This window comes from Salmo salar, chromosome ssa19, assembly GCF_905237065.1.
Source record: "Salmo salar chromosome ssa19, Ssal_v3.1, whole genome shotgun sequence".
NCBI lineage: Eukaryota > Metazoa > Chordata > Actinopteri > Salmoniformes > Salmonidae > Salmo > Salmo salar.
Window position 1 is genome coordinate 27,905,678 of NC_059460.1, and position 7,721 is coordinate 27,913,398.

Below are 7,721 nucleotides of genomic sequence, written 5' to 3' on the forward strand. Positions count from 1 at the left end.
ACAATCTGCTATTTATTGTCTAAGCAAATTAAGAGCACGTAAAACTGTTGTAAATCAAAGTTTTATAAGTCATAAATAAATAAAAACATCTTCAAAGTATTCCAATGACTCCAATAGATCTAGAGAATCAGTGCTGTGTGCGAGTCATGACTCCTTTTTTGTCAAATGTATTGTGACAAACATGATTGTGAAACTACACGTTATAATAAATGTTGATTTGAATGTTGATTTATATTTGTATGATAACAGTAGAATAGGTTTGTGTACTTGGAGCCTGCTGCTAGTGGCTGTTTTCTTTTAGCTTAGCTGTTAGTACATTGTTGTTGTTCTTGAGGCTGGCCAGTGAGAAAGCGTAGTCCTCTACTTTTCCAACACTCCACTTGGAACAGAAGAACATGGGCAGGCTGGAGTCTTTGCCCTCTTTGGGAAGGAAGACATTGAAATAGGACCTCTGTCTGGAAAAAAATAAATAATAAGATGTAGACTTGTATATAAAATATAATAAAATGCAAAAGACCCCAAAAGACATTGATTCTTTAAACCAGATGAGTACATGTCTCCCCCAAATTCTGAAATTACATTTTTGTCCCCCTTAGTTTTATCATTGGAATGTGATACAAAACGAGGCTACGGGGTGCTTTAGGACCATGCGGACACCTCCAAGCAGTCGGGTAGGCTGTTTGGAGTGTTTATCCAACTGGGGGAAAAAAATTATAATAATAGTTATGTCCCCCCCACTTCGAAAAACAAAGTTGCACCCTTGCTTTATACTGTACAGTCATGGCCAAAAGTTTTGAGAATGACACAAATAGCAGGCAACAATAGTTGACAGAGGATGAACAATGATTCCAAGAACCACCCTCCTTTTGAAGCTTCCAGTCTGTTATTCAAACTCAATCAGCATGACAGAGTGATCTCCAGCCTTGTCCTCATCAACACTCACACCTGTGTTAATGAGAGAATCACTGACATGATGTCAGCTGGTCCTTCTGTGGCAGGGCTGAAATGCAGTGGAAATGTTTTTTGGGGGGATTCAGCTCATTTGCGTGGCAAAGAGGGACTTTGCAATTAATTGCAATTCATCTGATCACTCTTCATAACATTCTGGAGTATATGCAAATTGCCATCATACAAACTGAGGCAGCAGACTTTGTGAAAATGAATATTTGTGTCATTCTCAAAACTTTTAGCCACGACTGTATATAAGGTATTTTCAACACAATTGGCTGGAAAGCCTCAGTGTAGAATGACATACAGTATAAGTAGCTGCTGTTGTTAACAGCAAAGGAAAAAACAGCATGAGGTATTATCTTGTTGGGTCATTTCATTATATATCACAACCCCAATCTATGAACAACTCCATCACAGTTCATGTCTACACCCTCAGACACACTTGATGTGCCCCATATGGCACCCTATTACTATATAGTTCACAACCTTTGAACAGAGACCTTTTGGCCCTGGTCAAGGTCCAGCCAATCAGAATGAGTTTTTCCCTACAAAAGGTCTTTATTACAGACAGAAATACTCCTCAGTTTCATCAGCTGCCCGGTTGGTGGGTCTCACACGGTCCCGCAGGTGAAGAAGCTGGACGTGGAGGTCCTGGGATGGCGTGTTTACACATAGCGTGCGTATGTGAGGCCGGTTGGAAGTACTGCCAAATTCTCTAAAACGACATTGGAGGTGGCTTATGGTAGAGAAATGAACATTAAATTCTCTGGCCACAGCTCTGGTGGACATTCCTGCAGTCAGCAAAACAATCTGCACTGTCCTTCAAAACTTGAGACATCTGTGGCTTTGTGTTGTGTGAAAAAGGGCATATTTTAGAGTGGCCTTTTATTGTCCCAAGCATAGATTGTACATCTCAATTGTCAGTAGAAAGCACATTTGTTTAAGCAAGTCAGCCATATCAGCTGCAGTTTGTTTTTAAAAAGGCAGTAAATGAGGCTGAATGAACTGTTTCGCTGCCAGACAAGGCTCTGCTGATAGCCAGCCAGGTGTAGCAGTGGTAAGGATTCACTCCATGGTGCTGAAAAGAAAGCTCTGCTGTTGGGAAAGCTGTGTATAGGGCCTAACTGTTTGTGGGTACCGTTTGTCACAGTTATAGTGCAATGAATGTATTATTTAATGTTGAATTGTGTTGTGTAATGGCTTTGCTGGCATGCATCAAAACTTTGTAAAAATGTTTGCCCCACCAAGATGTATTTTTCTCTAGTGAATAAGTGGTCCAGTGGCCTAATGGATAAGGCATCAGCCTCCGGAGCTGGGGATTGTGGGTTCAAGTCCCACCTGGGTCTGTTGAAAGCAGCTGAGCATTAGATCAAAAGTTCTTTCTAAGATCTGCTTGCATGAATTTGTTAGCTTTAATCACTATCAGTACTAAATTCCCAATTGCCTGATGCAAATAGTGAATTCCAAATGAAAGAGACATTAGTCAATAGTAGGAGACCAGAAAAGTGACAATTGTGACCCGTCTTCCAGATCATGACTAAACTGCCAGCCCTCTACTTCACAAAACAATCTGCTATTTATTGTCTAAGCAAATTAAGAGCACGTAAAACTGTTGTAAATCAAAGTTTTATAAGTCATAAATAAATAAAAACATCTTCAAAGTATTCCAATGACTCCAATAGATCTAGAGAATCAGTGCTGTGTGCGAGTCATGACTCCTTTTTTTGTCAAATGTATTGTGACAAACATGATTGTGAAACTACACGTTATAATAAATGTTGATTTGAATGTTGATTTATATTTGTATGATAACAGTAGAATAGGTTTGTGTACTTGGAGCCTGCTGCTAGTGGCTGTTTTCTTTTAGCTTAGCTGTTAGTACATTGTTGTTGTTCTTGAGGCTGGCCAGTGAGAAAGCGTAGTCCTCTACTTTTCCAACACTCCACTTGGAACAGAAGAACATGGGCAGGCTGGAGTCTTTGCCCTCTTTGGGAAGGAAGACATTGAAATAGGACCTCTGTCTGGAAAAAAATAAATAATAAGATGTAGACTTGTATATAAAATATAATAAAATGCAAAAGACCCCAAAAGACATTGATTCTTTAAACCAGATGAGTACATGTCTCCCCCCAAATTCTGAAATTACATTTTTGTCCCCCTTAGTTTTATCATTGGAATGTGATACAAAACGAGGCTACGGGGTGCTTTAGGACCATGCGGACACCTCCAAGCAGTCGGGTAGGCTGTTTGGAGTGTTTATCCAACTGGGGGAAAAAATTATAATAATAGTTATGTCCCCCCCACTTCGAAAAACAAAGTTGCACCCTTGCTTTATACTGTACAGTCATGGCCAAAAGTTTTGAGAATGACACAAATAGCAGGCAACAATAGTTGACAGAGGATGAACAATGATTCCAAGAACCACCCTCCTTTTGAAGCTTCCAGTCTGTTATTCAAACTCAATCAGCATGACAGAGTGATCTCCAGCCTTGTCCTCATCAACACTCACACCTGTGTTAATGAGAGAATCACTGACATGATGTCAGCTGGTCCTTCTGTGGCAGGGCTGAAATGCAGTGGAAATGTTTTTGGGGGGATTCAGCTCATTTGCATGGCAAAGAGGGACTTTGCAATTAATTGCAATTCATCTGATCACTCTTCATAACATTCTGGAGTATATGCAAATTGCCATCATACAAACTGAGGCAGCAGACTTTGTGAAAATGAATATTTGTGTCATTCTCAAAACTTTTAGCCACGACTGTATATAAGGTATTTTCAACACAATTGGCTGGAAAGCCTCAGTGTAGAATGACATACAGTATAAGTAGCTGCTGTTGTTAACAGCAAAGGAAAAAACAGCATGAGGTATTATCTTGTTGGGTCATTTCATTATATATCACAACCCCAATCTATGAACAACTCCATCACAGTTCATGTCTACACCCTCAGACACACTTGATGTGCCCCATATGGCACCCTATTACTATATAGTTCACAACTTTTGAACAGAGACCTTTTGGCCCTGGTCAAGGTCCAGCCAATCAGAATGAGTTTTTCCCTACAAAAGGTCTTTATTACAGACAGAAATACTCCTCAGTTTCATCAGCTGCCCGGTTGGTGGGTCTCACACGGTCCCGCAGGTGAAGAAGCTGGACGTGGAGGTCCTGGGATGGCGTGTTTACACATAGCGTGCGTATGTGAGGCCGGTTGGAAGTACTGCCAAATTCTCTAAAACGACATTGGAGGTGGCTTATGGTAGAGAAATGAACATTAAATTCTCTGGCCACAGCTCTGGTGGACATTCCTGCAGTCAGCAAAACAATCTAGTGCACTGTCCTTCAAAACTTGAGACATCTGTGGCTTTGTGTTGTGTGAAAAAGGGCATATTTTAGAGTGGCCTTTTATTGTCCCAAGCATAGATTGTACATCTCAATTGTCAGTAGAAAGCACATTTGTTTAAGCAAGTCAGCCATATCAGCTGCAGTTTGTTTTTAAAAAAGGCAGTAAATGAGGCTGAATGAACTGTTTCGCTGCCAGACAAGGCTCTGCTGATAGCCAGCCAGGTGTAGCAGTGGTAAGGATTCACTCCATGGTGCTGAAAAGAAAGCTCTGCTGTTGGGAAAGCTGTGTATAGGGCCTAACTGTTTGTGGGTACCGTTTGTCACAGTTATAGTGCAATGAATGTATTATTTAATGTTGAATTGTGTTGTGTAATGGCTTTGCTGGCATGCATCAAAACTTTGTAAAAATGTTTGCCCCACCAAGATGTATTTTTCTCTAGTGAATAAGTGGTCTAGTGGCCTAATGTATAAGGCATCAGCCTCCGGAGCTGGGGATTGTGGGTTCAAGTCCCACCTGGGTCTGTTGAAAGCAGCTGAGCATTAGATCAAAAGTTCTTTCTAAGATCTGCTTGCATGAATTTGTTAGCTTTAATCACTATCAGTACTAAATTCCCAATTGCCTGATGAAAATAGTGAATTCCAAATGAAAGAGACATTAGTCAATAGTAGGAGACCAGAAAAGTGACAATTGTGACCCGTCTTCCAGATCATGACTAAACTGCCAGCCCTCTACTTCACAAAACAATCTGCTATTTATTGTCTAAGCAAATTAAGAGCACGTAAAACTGTTGTAAATCAAAGTTTTATAAGTCATAAATAAATAAAAACATCTTCAAAGTATTCCAATGACTCCAATAGATCTAGAGAATCAGTGCTGTGTGCGAGTCATGACTCCTTTTTTTGTCAAATGTATTGTGACAAACATGATTGTGAAACTACACGTTATAATAAATGTTGATTTGAATGTTGATTTATATTTGTATGATAACAGTAGAATAGGTTTGTGTACTTGGAGCCTGCTGCTAGTGGCTGTTTTCTTTTAGCTTAGCTGTTAGTACATTGTTGTTGTTCTTGAGGCTGGCCAGTGAGAAAGCGTAGTCCTCTACTTTTCCAACACTCCACTTGGAACAGAAGAACATGGGCAGGCTGGAGTCTTTGCCCTCTTTGGGAAGGAAGACATTGAAATAGGACCTCTGTCTGGAAAAAAATAAATAATAAGATGTAGACTTGTATATAAAATATAATAAAATGCAAAAGACCCCAAAAGACATTGATTCTTTAAACCAGATGAGTACATGTCTCCCCCCAAATTCTGAAATTACATTTTTGTCCCCCTTAGTTTTATCATTGGAATGTGATACAAAACGAGGCTACGGGGTGCTTTAGGACCATGCGGACACCTCCAAGCAGTCGGGTAGGCTGTTTGGAGTGTTTATCCAACTGGGGGAAAAAAATTATAATAATAGTTATGTCCCCCCCACTTCGAAAAACAAAGTTGCACCCTTGCTTTATACTGTACAGTCATGGCCAAAAGTTTTGAGAATGACACAAATAGCAGGCAACAATAGTTGACAGAGGATGAACAATGATTCCAAGAACCACCCTCCTTTTGAAGCTTCCAGTCTGTTATTCAAACTCAATCAGCATGACAGAGTGATCTCCAGCCTTGTCCTCATCAACACTCACACCTGTGTTAATGAGAGAATCACTGACATGATGTCAGCTGGTCCTTCTGTGGCAGGGCTGAAATGCAGTGGAAATGTTTTTTGGGGGGATTCAGCTCATTTGCGTGGCAAAGAGGGACTTTGCAATTAATTGCAATTCATCTGATCACTCTTCATAACATTCTGGAGTATATGCAAATTGCCATCATACAAACTGAGGCAGCAGACTTTGTGAAAATGAATATTTGTGTCATTCTCAAAACTTTTAGCCACGACTGTATATAAGGTATTTTCAACACAATTGGCTGGAAAGCCTCAGTGTAGAATGACATACAGTATAAGTAGCTGCTGTTGTTAACAGCAAAGGAAAAAACAGCATGAGGTATTATCTTGTTGGGTCATTTCATTATATATCACAACCCCAATCTATGAACAACTCCATCACAGTTCATGTCTACACCCTCAGACACACTTGATGTGCCCCATATGGCACCCTATTACTATATAGTTCACAACTTTTGAACAGAGACCTTTTGGCCCTGGTCAAGGTCCAGCCAATCAGAATGAGTTTTTCCCTACAAAAGGTCTTTATTACAGACAGAAATACTCCTCAGTTTCATCAGCTGCCCGGTTGGTGGGTCTCACACGGTCCCGCAGGTGAAGAAGCTGGACGTGGAGGTCCTGGGATGGCGTGTTTACACATAGCGTGCGTATGTGAGGCCGGTTGGAAGTACTGCCAAATTCTCTAAAACGACATTGGAGGTGGCTTATGGTAGAGAAATGAACATTAAATTCTCTGGCCACAGCTCTGGTGGACATTCCTGCAGTCAGCAAAACAATCTTCTAGTTGCACTGTCCTTCAAAACTTGAGACATCTGTGGCTTTGTGTTGTGTGAAAAAGGGCATATTTTAGAGTGGCCTTTTATTGTCCCAAGCATAGATTGTACATCTCAATTGTCAGTAGAAAGCACATTTGTTTAAGCAAGTCAGCCATATCAGCTGCAGTTTGTTTTTAAAAAGGCAGTAAATGAGGCTGAATGAACTGTTTCGCTGCCAGACAAGGCTCTGCTGATAGCCAGCCAGGTGTAGCAGTGGTAAGGATTCACTCCATGGTGCTGAAAAGAAAGCTCTGCTGTTGGGAAAGCTGTGTATAGGGCCTAACTGTTTGTGGGTACCGTTTGTCACAGTTATAGTGCAATGAATGTATTATTTAATGTTGAATTGTGTTGTGTAATGGCTTTGCTGGCATGCATCAAAACTTTGTAAAAATGTTTGCCCCACCAAGATGTATTTTTCTCTAGTGAATAAGTGGTCCAGTGGCCTAATGGATAAGGCATCAGCCTCCGGAGCTGGGGATTGTGGGTTCAAGTCCCACCTGGGTCTGTTGAAAGCAGCTGAGCATTAGATCAAAAGTTCTTTCTAAGATCTGCTTGCATGAATTTGTTAGCTTTAATCACTATCAGTACTAAATTCCCAATTGCCTGATGAAAATAGTGAATTCCAAATGAAAGAGACATTAGTCAATAGTAGGAGACCAGAAAAGTGACAATTGTGACCCGTCTTCCAGATCATGACTAAACTGCCAGCCCTCTACTTCACAAAACAATCTGCTATTTATTGTCTAAGCAAATTAAGAGCACGTAAAACTGTTGTAAATCAAAGTTTTATAAGTCATAAATAAATAAAAACATCTTCAAAGTATTCCAATGACTCCAATAGATCTAGAGAATCAGTGCTGTGTGCGAGTCATGACTCCTTTTTT

At 40.4% G+C, this 7,721-nt stretch overlaps 2 non-coding genes across 2 annotated transcripts; both read left to right on the forward strand.

The window, feature by feature from the left end:
• Positions 1-2,224: 2,224 nt before the first annotated feature.
• On the forward strand, positions 2,225-2,297 carry trnar-ccg (transfer RNA arginine (anticodon CCG)). Its single transcript has one exon. It is a non-coding gene; the product is annotated as a tRNA-Arg (tRNA).
• A 4,972-nt stretch (positions 2,298-7,269) lies between these two features.
• Positions 7,270-7,342, forward strand: trnar-ccg (transfer RNA arginine (anticodon CCG)). Its single transcript has one exon. It is a non-coding gene; the product is annotated as a tRNA-Arg (tRNA).
• Positions 7,343-7,721: the final 379 nt, after the last annotated feature.